Source organism: Priapulus caudatus, unplaced genomic scaffold (genome assembly GCF_000485595.1).
Source record: "Priapulus caudatus unplaced genomic scaffold, Priapulus_caudatus-5.0.1 Scaffold297, whole genome shotgun sequence".
Taxonomy (NCBI): Eukaryota; Metazoa; Priapulida; class Priapulimorpha; order Priapulimorphida; family Priapulidae; genus Priapulus; species Priapulus caudatus.
In genome coordinates, this window is record NW_014577358.1 from 69,049 (window position 1) to 86,499 (window position 17,451).

Genomic DNA, 17,451 nt, shown 5'->3' on the forward strand with positions numbered 1-17,451 from the left:
CATAAAATAAATGTTAATTATATTCTATATAATATATATAGGCCTATAATAGGGCCTATATAATAGGGCCTATATAATATGGCCTATATAATAGGACCAATATAATAGGGCTTAGATATGTAGTACATACCCATAAGGGGAATAAAGTCGTCGCATACTGCGTTTATTAATGGTTATGTTCGAGATTTGGTTATTTATTTGATTCATATACGCAAGTAGGTATGAATATATTGTATTTTGCTATAACCGCAGGCCCGTGCTAAAATGTCTGATTTACAACGCACGTGGGTGACGCACGTGTCACCCGTAAGTGCATTAGCAACCATGCTGATGATGTGAAAATCGACCTGTTCACATGATATATCACCTGCGTTCACTGGCCATTGTTAAACGGGTTATAATATTAAGGTTAGCACATACATTCAATCTACAGGCAACCTTTAAATCAGAGCCCGTGTGAAGAACAATGTTGTACACTAAAAGGGTATTCAAAATGGCGAAATTAACATATATGCGAGCGACTGGAGCCGAAAATAAAGTGACAACGCAGCCGTTTTGTCGGATTCCGTGTTATGGTGAGCGATGAAGCGAGAGCGCACGTTTGGATCAGTGTATGCCGTTCGCACGCATAATTATTTAACGATATAAGCTACATGCGTTCCGAAAGATAATAACAGCGCATTCAAACAAGAAAAGTTCGGAAAACAGGCGACTGCGTACCAGAGCATTGCTATCTATGGCATAGAAATGCAAGACGTGTCGCAAAATACCCGTAAAGGGGTGCCATTCTAACTAATATACACGTGCTAAAAAACTTACCCACCGCTGAAAATCGCCTAGATGTGCATAGCTGTCTGGGAGTTGTAGTGGGCTAAAAATATTTACGTATTTGCGTCAAAATTAAGAAAGATCCCAAATCCTACCTAAAAACAAAACTACTGCTGCTGCTATTACTGCAGCTACTACTATTGCTACTAATACAATTACTACTACTGCTAATGCTATTGCTACTGCTACAACTACTGCTACTGCTACTACTGCTAGTGCTACTACTCCTGCTACTACTATTGCTGCTACCACTCCTGCTAGTGCTACTGTTGATGCTACTATTGCTGCTACCACTCCTGCTAGTGCTACTACTGCTGCTACTACTGCTGCTGCTACTACTGCTGCTACTACAGCTGCTGCTACTACTGCTGCTACTACTGCTGCTGCTACTACTGCTGCTACTACTGCTGCTACTACTGCTGCTGCTACTACTGCTGCTACTACTGCTGCTACTACTGCTGCTACTTGGGGTCACGAGACTCCCCCACCAGGAAAATTTTGGTTACAAAGACTTCATTCTATGCATTCTGGTGAATTCTAGTGCATGTGAATAACAAACTAATGAGCCAACAACTGCATGTCCGCAAACTACGTTCGAGGTATATTATAGCAGGCGCCGCGGAACGATTTTTGAAGTGGGGGTGCTCATTTTGTTACGCTTCACAGTGGCCGATCCAGGATTTCAAGGAGGGTCGTGAGAAACAGGCGGGGGTGTGGGGGCCCTCCCCCAGAACATTTTGAAAATGTAGATCGCAAGAGATGGTATTTGAGGCACTTTTGAGTACATGTACAGCCTTCATTCTGACTACGACAATTCTCTTTTTAGTAGAACAATTCTTGCGCTTGCAGCGCGGCATTGATTGATGTACAAGGGCGGGGGCATTTCTTTTTTAGGTCGCGTTCATTATTAAATATGTAGGGGGTGACCACCGCTGGGATGAGGACGAAAGCAAAACTCTTTCTTGGAATTGGGAAAAAAAGCTGCAAAAGGGGTTTAACCTGCTTTACCACTCAACTACAGAATTTAACCCATGCATTAAGTGCCGTTTTTTTTTATAGCCGAGCGACTATTATACTTGGCAATAATTAATTGGAAGGCTATATGTGTACAAATATTGCTGCTGTCCACGCGAAGCGCGCGCAGGGGGGTGGGTTCACGCGAAGTGCGGAAGCTCTAGCACTAATTAAAACGGGAGACGTAATAATCAGTTCTCTCCTCACTCTCTCTCTCTCTCATTTAATTTTATGTGGCATCAAAAAAGTGGGGGTGCTTTCATCGCTCTAAGGTCATCGGACGGGTTGCTAAGAGGATGTGACGTCACTCTGCCCCCCCTATAATAATATGGCCTGCAGGCCGCAGATAAAAATAAATAAAATAAAAAATATATATGGCCTGCAGGCCGCAGATTTATTAAAAAACATTTGGGGGCAGGCCACTTAGCAGGCCAGGCCACCGGGAAAACTCCCGGTGCACCCGATCGCCAGTCCGGCCCTGACTACTAACGTTGTAACGTAGTAACGTTGTAACGTTGACTACTACCTAGCAGTAACTACTACTGCTACTACTACTACCACCACTGCTGCATGCATGACGCGAGCACTTACGCACGCAGGCACTCACGCTAGCGCGCACACTTGCACTCGCGCAGACATGACAGCGTTAAGCAGCAGTCAGCAGCATCTGCTGACGCACTCTCGACGTCAACATTAGCATAGACGGCATAATCATTTAGATTTTTTAATTTTGTTTTTATTTTGTGAAAAATATCTACTCTATTTCGCTCGCATATATTACTTAAGAACGTGTAATCTGTCGTCGCTCCGGCAAATATAACTAATAACAACTATAACTATGTTAAACTAATTGCTAATCATTCTATGGAGAGTTGCCGGTAGCTAGATGAATTTCTAGCCATTAGGGATTAACAATAGTTACGCATGCTTGCGATTGCCTTTATTTACCCACTAAGTAATACATGGAACTGTAAAAATAAATAAAAGTGAAAGTGAAAGTGAAAGCGAAAGTGAAAGCAAAGGCTACCTTAAATTAAGCAGTCTACTCCAAGCCGTAACTGAAAGTAGTTTTTTCAATGATTGCAGTCATGGAATTTGTAAGATAACTATTGCATTATTTTGCTATTAAAGCAGTTTACACAAGCCCATCTTTGCATTACAGGCGCCCCCACGGGACTGGCACCTAGACTGAATAAAGGAATTTGCCGTTGATAAGATGTACATTTACTGCATTATCAATAATATCTAGAAAAAATTATTAAGTGACTCACTAAATGTGCTTGAAAAGTATATAAATTGTTAGGATTACACGCGTGCTCTTGCAAAATTAAATATGTTGTTAAAACAATACTAAAACTATAGCAAAGAATAGTAATTTAGTTTATAATAGTGCTAAATCATAACGATACACAGCACGCGACACCATACCAAATCCCACAAGTTCCGTTTCAAACAATTTCACCAAAACGAACAACGCTAACAAAACATAGCGGAAAGCAAAGAAACAACTTTAGTATTGTTCGAAAGGGTTGTCATGCATAGGACTACACATTGTCATAGAAGACTATATCGTTCTTTTCGAATTTTGTTGGTTATCGAAAAATCATGAACTAGTGCCGTTGTTTGGGACCGTTATCAAGAATGCCGGCTATGGAAGCTGAAGCTATACTCTACAAGACAACTCTTGCCCTTGTTTGTGAAATGCAAAATAGAGGTTCAAAAATAAAGAGTACTCTTCAGCATTACACTTACTTGAACGTGCTGAATATGAGTATGGCCGTTATGAGTGCGACCACAGAGGCGCTGTAACCGACATAGTAGATCACTCTGGCGATCTTGTATTCGGTAGCTAGGTTCTGTTCGAACAGGATAGAAACAAAGTAAAAACAAGAGCAAAAGGAGATAGCAAACCTCCGCCACAGCGTAACAGTCCCCCATCTTGCTGATACACCCAATATAGTTTGATGAAATTTTCAGAAATTTTGAAAAAAAAGATCCAGGAGTCCGAAGTCTTCCCCACAAAAAAAATCCTGGATCAAGATCTGGATTCGGATCACCACCAAAATCTAATCCATTGGTTGTTGATCCAAGACCAACCCGTCCAAAAAATAACATTAAAATCGACCCGTAACTTTTTGAGATATCCTGTTGACAGACAAAGAAACCAAGAAACAAACGAACAAAGGCAAAAATATAACCTCCTTGGCGGAGGTAATCAGCAATTGCAGCGGCAGCTCGTGACAGGCCTCTAGACGTAAACACGCTGCCCCGGTAATGTAGCATGCTGGGAGCTAATATTAGCGGCAACTTAGTATGAGACGCTCCACGAAACACAAGAAATTCAGCATTTCCATGCCCTAGTTTATATACCTATCATTTATTACGTGAAACTCAATCACGTAAAACAATTAGCAGCAACATAATGAGAAAAGCTGTTAAGTCCGATTTGTACGAGCCAAAATGTCGTTTATGTTCATATTATCAGTATAATAATTTACGATAGTATAACTTACAATAGTATGATAATTATTGATACTATATTATAGTATTATATTATATATATATATTATTATATATACATAATAATTATGTATATATAATATTATAATATATTATTATATTATATTATAGTATAGTGTAGTACTATTGTAACTGATCATGCATAGCTGTCATTGCCAGGTTACTGTTGCAAACTTCAAATTTTGCAGATTTTTTTTCGGAAAGGCATATAGCGGAGAACGCACGTACCCTTTTATTTGTCCGGATGAAAAAATACAAAAGAGCCAAACTATCTAAAAATCTTTCTATAAAGTATATATATACCCTTAACACTTTCACCAGCGGTATACAACTGCAGATAACATAACTGGGGAAGCAGTTCATGGGAATACCGCAATTCAAACATCTTATTATGCCGTCACTTCTAATACTTCCTTGTTAAAATCTCCGAATATCTGCTGGCAAAGTGAAGTAATCACAATTATCAGCCGGTCACAATCAATAATACGAGTAATACAGCAATATCTTATGGGTTTTCTCGGCCTGGTAAGCATCGCCATGGATTGAGCATACCTCCATTTGCGCGATTTCCTTTGATAGGTTGGTCAGGTGCTCAGTGAGTGGTATGCATCGAGAGTAATCCGCCTTATCCCATTGACCGGAAGCCGAACACAGTCTTGTGACGTTTTCTGTAAACGAGCGATTCAGCTTACACCTAACACTTATAAATGCATGCATGAATAAATGAATGAATGAATGAATGCATGAATGAGTAAATAAATGTATGAGTGAATTCAATGAGTGAATGAGTGAGTGAATGAACGGACGAATGATTGAATGTATAAATTATAATTAAATGTATTTTTTTGATTAATCAATTAATTAATTAATAATTTATTTGTTTGTTCGCTTCTTTTTTATTATAACACAAATATTTTACTTTCACGCACGTAGTAAAAATCAGCACCGCATCCCTGCCTATTTGCTATCGTCTCCCTATCCATTCAGGGGGCCGTTGTCAGAAACATCGTAAGCTTATGCTAATGTTAATGCTAAGGTGGCACTCATGACTAATGTTAATGTTACGAGGATAGCGTTGACAGAAACGCATCGCAGCTATGAGAAAACGTACGATGACAGGAACTTTATAATTTGATGTCACGCGGCTGCTGCTTGGATGAAAATCGATCACAAAATTCAAACTAATACACATTTATTGCACATCACAGTAATTTATGCATATTATGGTTAACCACGTATAAATAATATCTGATGAAAAAACGACACGGTCATGATTTTATTACGCACTGCAAGACATGATTTTGCACAGCAACACAAGACGCGAGCGTCATGACTCATCAAAATATCCAAAACAAGAGACGAATCGCCACTTATAAATGTTTGTTTGGTACACGATCGGTAGACAAGTAGTGTTACTGACGTGTTTTCTATAAAACACGTGTTTTACGCATTAAAGGGACACATGATCATAGGTTCCTTACATATTTTCAGTTAAAATGGGTTAAAAATTACGCTACAGAAAAAATTCCATTGTTTAATATTCACTAAAAACATTAAAAAAAATGTTTTAAAACTAACAGCTATATCGTTGCTTACAACGACGGTGGCACCACTAAAAGCGCATATACTTCCAAAGTTTCGCATCGCAACTTTTGGGCTTCAGGCTACAGACGGAGGGTGTTTCTTATTTATTTATTTAAAATGAGAAGAATTGCAATATCTTATAAACAATTCTTAGTCTCAGTTATAATATGGACGAATTTATCCTAAAACAAAAATCGGTCGGTTAAATAGCAGTTAGGTGTAAATATAATTGCACTTTTAGCATTAGCCCTTGGTCTATAACCTGCTAAATAAATCCGCAAAATCGCAACTTTGTCAGAGTGACAGCACTAGCGAGGAGTGTCATATTTTTACCTTGGTTTTAAAGTTACGAGAGGGTCTAGGATATCGTAACGCTGGAGGAAATTTGCGAGGATTTTTTGTTCTCGTAGTTTCTTTTACGATTTTTGCTGTCAACGGGTAACGAGTTGAACTTAATGTTGAGACTAATTTTGTTTCTGGCAACGGCCCCCTGATCATAAAACCTTGCCACCAACATAAGCAACCCGCAACTGCCACTTCCCCTAGCCCTACATCAAGAGATTTCTTTGTCTATACAGACGCAAAATCTTCTAAACTTTTCTTCCTCTCGCGTCAACTCAAAGGCCATGGGGAAAATTGAACAGATGTTAAACATTATGTAAAGGTGAGCTGTATTGACCATCCATTGTTGTGATTAGAATCCCCAAGATGTCCTCAAAACATCTCCATGATAATTAGATAAAAACAATCTTGAATACAACAATCTAATAACAACTCCCGTAATTTTACATACTTCTGCCATTCGAATAAATATACACCATTTCACAAAGACACCGTAGGTCATAGAATCTATATACCCAGGGGTATCCTTCATTTCCGCGAATGTGTTTCACGCTGGATCGATGGTGCGCGCCTACGGCTAGGCATCTTTGTGATATCAGATAAGGAACTGTAGCTAGCTATAAATCTCCATAACCTCATCTTTGTTTATGCAAACTTTGTCCGCATCGCACCGACTAGAATATCACGAAAGCCGGACCGATGTCAATGACGTCTTTGTGCCATTGCGCATGCGCCCACGTCCGATAGTTACGGCAAAATTTGCCCAATGAACATATTGACCTCACGGTCACATCTTTCTTTTTCCATTGCGTCATATATTCAGAGATAATTAAATCGTTTAAAAACAACCCGTTACTGTATAATTTATACGCAAATCTATGCGAGTTTATACATTTGTTGTACTGGGGTTTTATGGTGATAGCTTCAGGTTCTTGTGGATCGTAGCGGCGCAGAGTTTCGTTAGTCAGTCTTGTAGCATTGACAAAAGATCGCTACGCTAAAACCCCAGTACAATACATTTTTCGAAGAGCAAGTACAATTAAATATGCCCGCGATTGTTTACAAGTGACACACAGCAACATGGCAACACGAGGAAACTGCAGTCTTTCGATCTGCCGATATAATGGAGTCGTTCATCGACACCGAGCATTTGTCCTTACCGTAGGTCAGGGATAGGAAACCAGGGACCTGGGAAGCCGGCATACTTACGGCTCGAGTCGTACGGTATTCCACCGATGTCAGCGGGACAGTGCATCGTGACTGTGTGGCCAGCAACCACCGGCAGCCAACATAGCAAGGAGTCGAAGTAAGCGTCGCAGGTCGAGTTGACGTCAGCTAATCTGTCCTTATCTGTGCAAATATAACGACGAACACATCTTAGCGCTGCGCCATGTTCTGCGGGAAACATATTACACGCACACGCACGCACGCACGCACGCACGCACGCACGCACGCACACATGCACACACGCACGCACGCACACAATGCACACATGCGTACAGACCGACACGCACGCGCGTACACGCATATGCACACGCACACGCCATTGATCAGCGGTAGGTTGGTTATACATAATTTGTGTCGATTTTGTGGACGATTACGAAGATATAATAGAAGCACATCTCATTTTCCTTACAGCGACTTTAAATTGCGCATTAGAAATGCTCAAGAATGTCAGAGTGTCATAATTGAATTCCTCATCTTGTATCTGATCACCTTGTTAGAAATAAAACGGCAAAAAGAACGTTGCGTGGGCTGTGTTTCACACTACCCTGTCAGAATGACATTTCACTGCCGACTGACTGTATAGTGTAGCACGTAATACATGCGACCACGAAGCAAGTTGAGCATACACTGATAAATCTAGACCTAGGCTGTCACTGGATAGCGCGGCATCATAATCTGCCTTCAACTGTACCTAGCGAGCACATGGCATTTCAGTTGGCAACGCGTGGAACGCATATCGACGATGAAATATATGGATAGATAAACGTCTAATATACTATTCAAATTAGAATTTGCTACAATAGCCTTGTCGATATGACAGAGATTAATACGAGTTAAATAACGATAAAATTAGGAATAATTAGGAATATTTAAATACCCGTGTTGATATATTATACGAATAGATACAACTTTGATAATATTCAAGTTAAGAATGTCTTCTTACCTGGGCTTAAATATGAGAGGAGTGCACAGTGTTCGCTAGAACTCAGATCCACTATAGGCTCCGCTGTAATATTCACCTCTTCGCCGTGCCTTTCCATCCCTGCAAATGTGTTGTCCACCGTCTGCTATGCACATAATTATGCGTATATATATATATATATATATATATATGCGCACGGTGACATAAAATACACAGTTGTACTTTTTAGACAATTGACGGAAATGCATGCACGCATCTGAGTATTTTCACGTGCGTTCACAGTTGTTTAGTTGCAGGAACAGTCGTAAGTAATGCAGCGGCGATATAATTAGTAGCAGGGTATTACTTATTAATTAAAACCGTTTCATTAAAAGACCACACTAATCTTTAATACATAACGTCTTTGTCGATATATCAGTATAATATAATAGTGATGGTATACATATATTCTATATACGATTAAGATGGACAAGGAAATAGTCTTTGTGAGACAAGCAGCGTGTGAATGTTGGAGTCCCTCAAGTGCCTCGTGTTTATGATCATTAGTAGCGATGCAAACAGCTGCCAAGAATTTTAGAATCCACTCTCTCACGAGTTTATTCTCCACCACTCTTATTGTTTGTCACAATGCTGTCTGTCCTACGCATTCCATTCTCCGCCAGAAGCGAGAAATATTGCGTAAAAAATCTTGATTATCCTAGAGACGGACGTGCGACAAGTAAATCTCTGCGGGTATTTTTCACAATCAATTGCCATTTTTTTCTGAACCGTTTGGAATTTGAGGCAAATTCAATCTATTTAAAGAAGCAATGTTGATGATGTTCGTAGGCACAACCAAACGATTAATACCGGGTTACGCAATTCACCTTATATAAACCGAACCGATCGTTAAATACTGCAAGAAATATATATATAATATATATATATATATATTATATGATAAACATAAACACACGATAGATGTATGGATGGACAGACGGATAGGTAGATAGATGAATAGATAAACAGATAGATAGAAAGATAGAGAGTTAGATAGATGTATGGATGGATGGATGTATGGATGTATGGATGGATAGATGGATGGAAGGATGGATGGATGGATGGATGGATGGATGGATGGATGGATGGATGGATGGATGGATGGATGGATGGATGGATGAATGGATGAATGGATAGATAGGTAGTTAGATAGATAGATAGATAAATAGATAGATAGATAGATAGATAGATAGATAGATAGATAGATAGATAGATAGATAGAAAGATAGATAGATGAATAGATAGATAGATAGATGAATAGATAGATAGATAGATAGATAGATAGATAGATAGATAGATAGATAGCTAGATAGATAGATAGATAGATGGATAGACAGATAGATAGATAGATAGATAGATAGATAGATAGATAGATAGATAGATAGATAGATAGATAGATAGATAGATAGATAGATAGATAGATAGATAGATAGATAGATAGATAAGTATATTGATTGATTCTCACCTGATATGCGATCTAACTTAAATTATTAAGATTGCAGCAAGTACGTATTACTGTCTCCCGACGTGAGTCCGGCCGCTGCTGGGTCGTCGCAACGGTTTATGAGCGAAACCGACTAACCCAATAGTACTCCGTGTTGGTTGCACATTAGATATAACATGATCGGATCAAGTATACCTTCATGCGCAGCTATAGTCGCCCACGCGTCGGATGGTTCTCGCCGACTGCCCCTATCGTTAGTGTGTAGAGTAGAGCGAGCTCTTGTGAAGAGCCTGTGCGTGATAATTAGATACACGTATACGTCCCTTCTCCCCACGTTCACTGCTTGCTTTCCGTATGTAATAACGTGGATTCAAATTTCGGCGTCGCCGCATAGATTAGCGCGCAGTGGGAGAACGCAAGGAAAACGCATCCTGTGTAATCGCAGTCCGGTAATCGTGTCCGGCGCATCGCCGCCTGTGTAAGCTTTGCGTGGTGACGAGAGCTATGATCGATATAACCAAGTGAGTAGTTGTTACCTATAGAGCAAACGTGCACGCGCAGTCGTGCGCCGCGTGCTGGCCGCTGCGAGCGCACTCTATCAGCGTCTCTACACAGTACACATACACAGTAATCGCATCGGTGGTCTGTCGCCAGGTGTCGCTGCGTAACCCGTGTCCGCAAGACACTCCGTAAACGTGTTCATTTTTACGTCAAACCCGTAGCTAAGAAAAAAGGTGCATACATACCTGAATAAAATATGCAATTGTCTTATCTGTTATGCAATGATTATTGACAGGTAGCCCTAGGCAAGTGGTCCAGCGATAAGGCGTTCTAAAAACGTTACTTACTAACGACGTCTCGCAAACTCGACATTTCGTTGCGTGAAAATAAACATGTCTAGCATGGCCAACTTAACTACAATGCCAAGCGAGGGTAGAGTGGTCATTACGCTCGGACGGACAGGTAAATTGCCACCATTGCCATGCCAAGGCCACGGCAAAAATGCCTGCATGTACTCAGAAAATATTAGAAGTTTGGATAACACATTACAGTAAGATTGGTTTTCCCTAAAATAATAAAGGTCTATTACGTCTAAGATGAAGAAATCCAAAACCTTGTCGAGGAAACGAAACAAGAATGTCCGTTTACATTAAAAAAGGGGCAAGCTAAGAACTGGAACGGAATAATTGCATCACTTATTACAATGATTGTGATAAGTTAGGGGCTCTATATTTACAGAGAAGGAGCGGCGGCGTAGAAACTGGGTACGACGTGTCGCCTGGTGGTGTGCCTGCCTGGGAGCAGCGCGGGGCTTGAGGCTCCGGGACGCGCTGAGAGGGAGGACGGCGGCCCGCTTCGGCACGAGGGACAGACTGAGGCGAAATTTACACGTTTCGCCGGTGGAGAAGAAGACGGCCCGCTTCGGCCCGAGGGAAGACGGCAGTATTGACTGGAATGGGTGTAATTATTTGTATGCGCGCGGGCCGGCGCTGTCATTGTGTTTTGTTGGACGTGTGTGTCGCGTTATTATATGCCGAACAGTTATTTCCAATATATGATTTATGTAACTAAAGTAACTAAAGCTTTTATCGAGTCGTTTATCTCGTGCGTTCGTCCCTGGTCCTGAACTATGTACCTGGGAAAGAGAATCACATGGGACGATCACATGCACATAAGCACATAAGCACAAAAGTGCATACAATGGGTTCACGGACCCTCTGAAGCCCATCCACAGATCCAAAATTGGTCAATGGACCACAGGTTAAGAACCCCTGCTCTAGAGTGATGTATCCCGTTGCGCGCTCGAGTGGTTCTATCCAGCATGCTTATTCTACTAAAACCTCGTGTAATCGTCGAGTAATCTCTATTTTACCTCCTATATATATGGAATGTGATAAATATTGATCCTTTGCATGTCAGCCAGCGATCGTGTCTCGTATTGTTGCGCTCTCACTGCGCTTTGTACTGCACATAAAGCTAGGTTTACACTAAAACTTTCCAACGTTCCATTAACTTTTCTATCAGATGTTCAAAGCATTTACATTATCGACCGCGAGTCGGAAAACGTTTCAACATTTCAGCCGCAGTGTGCGCGCGGGGCGACGTGGATACACATTTTTGCATGTATTATAATTCTCACTAGGTGTAGCCCGTGTTGCGCCGATAGCAAAAACGCGCGCGAAAATAATCTTCCCTTGGGTGGAGGGACACATCTGCTAACTCTCTGAATTAGTTGATATTAACTGGTTGAGCGCTCAACTTTCACGTTTACACTGCCGACTTTCAGCTATCGACTGCGCTAGAAATACCCCTCTGAGCAAAACGGCCACACTCCTTGAACATTGCTGTTGCCCGCTGAACATTGCTGTTACCCGCTGAACATCGCTGTTGCCCGCTAAACATCGCTGTTGCCCGCTGAACATCGCCGTTGTCCGCTGAACATCGCTGTTGCCTGCTGAATATCACTGTTGCCCACTGAACATTGCTGTTGCCCGCTGAGAACCAGCAACCGTTATCAAGCAAAATGCGATTGTCACTACGACTTGCGGCGAAAGACGAATCTGGTCGTAGATAGTAGGAGTCGTAGTAGCGTGTCTACAAAATTAATGTACCAGTCGAATTTGACTGCGGCGAGGACTAGACTATGGAACATCTCCTAGAATGCCCCCTATTACCAGAGCCATGTAGACCTGGATACGTTGATGATTTCAACCACCGTGGCAGGTCTTGTGTGCTGCAGCGGCTAGGTTGAGTGACCCGAGAAAAAGTAGATAGTAAAAATACCCCAAATGTGATAAAAACTCAAGACGATAGGTCTTACGACCATTTTAGTCTATGCAATCTAAGTCAATTTTAAGCCAACTTTAAAAAAAAAACAAGATGATTTTTTGACCGCAGTGCATATTTGTGATGTCCCCAGAACACCATCCTCTGCTATCCAAAGACATATTTCAGTAATTTAAAGTTCTTTTTTGATTATTATTGGCATGGAAAATGCATTTGGCTATATTAGAATAAAAAGGGATCACTCCCTAGCTAACAAGAAAAAATGCAATATGCCTGCCATAATTAGCATAAATCCGAAATGGCCACCAATTTTCATAATTTTGCAATATCTCTGCTATCCAAAGAGGTATTTGAGTAATTTAACGTACTATCATGATGATTTTTAGCATGGAAATTGCAATTACCTATTCTACGCTGAGGTTTGTATCATCTCGGGCAATGCAGCATAACGGTACGCCGGTTATAACATTTGACCAGCGTCTGTGCTGGAAAGCACTGACAATTATCCGGTCACGGCCAGGTGACAATTTCTTACAGCACATGGTCCTGCGGCTGGGGCTTCTACACCGAGATGAGCTACCTTTGTAGCATTAATCATCTGATGGCAGGATCGGGACTGCAAGAAATACTTAATCATACGTCCGAATGCTAGTAACTCCGTAAGCCATATGCTCACTGGTAAGATCGTGTCTCGAGCAGTGCTAGGACATAATCATGCTGGTAGATGCTGCACTGAACACCATTCTTATTGCCGATGCTTACAATGTACCCCTACCGACCAAAGAGACAGTAACCACAGAGACAGTGCAAACCCCTGAAGGAGAGACAGAGGGTTTTGATGATCCCACCAACGTTGTACATAATGTACAAGACAGAGATATACAAGAAGATACTGTAGAGACAGATTTGACAAAGGCAAGAACATTGTATGACAGGGCAATGTCTGCCACGATGTCAAAGGAAGGAGTGTGTTCAACTGATGTTTTAGAGAGAATCCAGAGGAAAGTGAGTGAGATGAACCAGAAGAGGACCATGAGAACATCACCGCTGGGGCGCCAATATATGAAGATGGTAGACATACTGCATAGGTTCCTCAAAGCTGAGCGGACTGGCAACTGGAACTTGCATCTCCAGGCCATACGAGAAATGTTGCCATATTTCGCAGCCTCGGGCCACAATATGTATGCAAAATCTGCATACATATACTTGCAAATAATGTGTGACTTGCCACAGACACATCCATACGTCTATCAGATGTTTGAGGAGGGGTACCACGTAGTGAGGCGAACAGGGAGGTATTGGGCAGGACTATCCACAGATCTCATCATCGAGCAGGTTCTAATGAGAAGATTGAAGACACATTGGGGACGGATAAGAGGAAAGGGGATGACGGAAACACAACGCTTGCTATGGGTTCTCTCAATGCCAGCATGTACAAACTTCAATAAGGCCATGCAGCAGCTGAGTGGAGTCTCCTTTGAAACAAACCAGCAGCACAAGGAGTGACACTCTCGATATCATCAGCTTTCTTCAAGAGAGAGCCCCATTTGTTGACACTACCTCACTTTGCAACATTGCCAATGGAATCACAGCACAAGATGGCGTCAATGTTTTGAAATCCAGACGAATTGGTAAGAAGATTCGGGCCTCTATGGTCAACAAATCTGTGGAAGAGTTCACGTTCCGGAAGACTGACCAAGCAAAAAACAAAGAACAATCTGTGAAAGTAGCTCCGCAGATGATATTCCAGAGACTGATATTTGTTGTAAACTCAGGAATGATGCCACGTTTCGCAAGCAGGCCGAAATATTCATGAAATCAGTGTAGGCGTTTGACAAAATCAGCGAGTCCAGGGAGAAGGTCCTGGTTGCACTCTATAGTGGTGACAGACATGAAGGATTAGATGACTTGAGATACAAGCACTTTTGTGACAAGGTCATGAAGAGCAACGTCCCTGTAGAGCCACAGACGCTACCTCTATTATCAGCAGCGGCAAGGTACCACACCTGTACGTCGTGTGTATTACCAGGTAATGAAATGAGAAGGAGTAGTTGAAATGAAACCGGATGAATGGGGATGGCAAGTGGTGGACAATAATTACCTGCCAATAATGACTGACCTACCTACAGCACCATCAGAGCTTCTAGACATTGTGTGTTGTGGTTGTATGAAGGACTGCTCTTCAAGAAGATGCAGCTGCAGGAAATGCGGCATGCCTTGTACAGCAGCATGTACGGAGTGCCGTGGCACAAGCTGTTCTAACGCGCAAATACCTGATACTACTATTGATGACTAAGGAATGAACTGTATTATAATGTCCTTGCCATGCCGAGTATAATTGAAGAAATTTTCAGTTCAAAGTCTCCTCTCACAAAGATGCCAATCTACAATAAGTTAAATGCCTCGCAGCATGTTCGTACAGATTGTTACGAGCTGTTCTAATTCCTTAAAATCTCGCAATTAATAATAATGGGAAAAAGCTGTACATAATATTTGTTATTGTAGTCCAGCAAATTAACCATTTGGCAATCCGAATAAGAAATCCTCATTCAAGTTAAACATTTCTACATATAATTAAATGGCGTCCATATTAGAATTATGCTAATTAGGACAGCCATATTGCATTTTTGCATGTTAGGGAGTGATTCATTTTTATTTTAATATAGGTGAATACATTTTCCATGCCAATAATAATCAAAATAGAACTTTAAATTACTGAAATACGTCCTTGGATAGCACAGATATTGCAAAATCATGAAAATTGGCGGCCATTTTGTACTTATGCTAAATAGGGCAGCCATTAGGCTTTTTTTACATGTTAGGGAGTGACCTATTTGCATTCTAATATAGCCAAATGCATTTCCCATGCCAATAATAATCAAAATAGAACTTTAAATTACTGAAATTTATACGTCCTTGGATAGCAGAGATATTGCAAAGTCATTGAAATTGGCGGCCATTTTAGATTTATGCTAATTAGGGCAGCCATATGGCTTTTTTACATGTTAGGGAGTGACCCATTTGCATTCTAATATAGCCAAATGCATTTCCTATGCCAATAATAATCATAATAGAGCTTTAAATTACTGAAATATGTCATGGACTGACTGCAAATTTGCGTGGAGGTTTTCTTAGGACTCTTATTTTTTACTTTTCTTATTTCACTAAAAGGCACTGCAGTGAAATAATATCTGTTGCTTTTTTTCACTCTTAAATGTTAGATTTCCGGGACTATTTGTTGATTATTTGACGGGGCAGAGGATTGCTTGAATAGCAGGATTTCTATCAAACTTTGTAAAAAGTAAATCTATTTCTTTAGATTGTGATTACGGACAGAAAAGAAGATTAGGTATGAGTTATTGAATGTTAAAGGAAACGTTTGAGTTGGTATTTATAAAGATATGAATACTAAATCATAGCTGGACCAAAGTTTTAGACTAGTTTTTCTTGTTCTCCTTTGGCGTGCAACTGACATATTTTAATAGTATTATTTCCTGCTGATTTTACACATAACGAAATAATTATTTTTATTCGTACTTGAACCGCTCGCCGCGCCTAACTGACATATTGCTCTATCCAATCACTGTTGCTACGTGAACATTTAGAAATCGTTGATTATAACCAAGTACGGTAACCACGAAGGAAACACGTTGTCCACGTCAACCGACCTAGCGCAAAACGATGCACATAACGTGGTACTATCACCAAAACACATCAATGATGATGAGTCAGCACTGTGTCGGTAGAGAACCGAGGTTTTTACGTGCCATACGAGAAGACGATCCTGTACGACAAATTTTGTCATTCATTTAGCAATTGCTTGCGAAATATAATTGCAGAGATTGGCTTGAATGCCAAGACCGAATGATTGAAGAAAGTGTAATTACAGCGCTGGTTATGGGCTGGATTAATAGGTTCTATCACAGTATGAGCTTGAGATGGGATATCTCACCCGAGTTATTATGGTGTTCCAAAATTGCCATCGCGCTTCGTTCGATTCAAATGTGCGACGTCGCGCACGACGTCGCACATTTTTGTTCCATAATTGCCGTCGCGTCGTGTTTTTTATTCCTTCCTCAACCACGACGTCACCCTTGTCAAACACGACGGCGCGCATTTTCAACCACGACGTCGCCATTTTTCAAACGCGACGTCGCCATTTTTCAAACGCAACGTCGCCATTTTTCAAACGCGACGTAGCCCTTTTTCAAACACGACGTCGCCCTTTTTCAAACGTGACGTCGCCCTTTTTTAACTGTGTTTCATAAATGCAATCGTGCGGCGCGCGTCCCATCTAATTGTCACTAAAAACAAGAGAGCAGAAGTATTCTTTACACAGCTCGAACTCATATACGTAATACTCGTTTACAATCCTAATTTAAATACTAGAGCACTCGGAGAGCACAGACCTCCGCCAAGGCAGCTCAATTCTCTCACTTTAAAAATTTAATTAATTAATTAATTAATTAAATAATTAATTGAATCCGGATCACCACCAAAATGTAATCAATTCTAAGTTACCCCATTTCTGACCTATCCTGAAAATTTAATTTATTAATTAATTGGATCCGGATCACCACCAAAATCTCATCAATTCTAAATTACCTATCCTGAAAATTTTATGACAATCCGTCCATAACTTTATAATGTACACACACAAACCAACAAACACACGCCGGTGAAAACATAACCTCCTGCCAACCCCTTGGCGGAGGTAATAACGAAACAATATTGAGGGATCTAT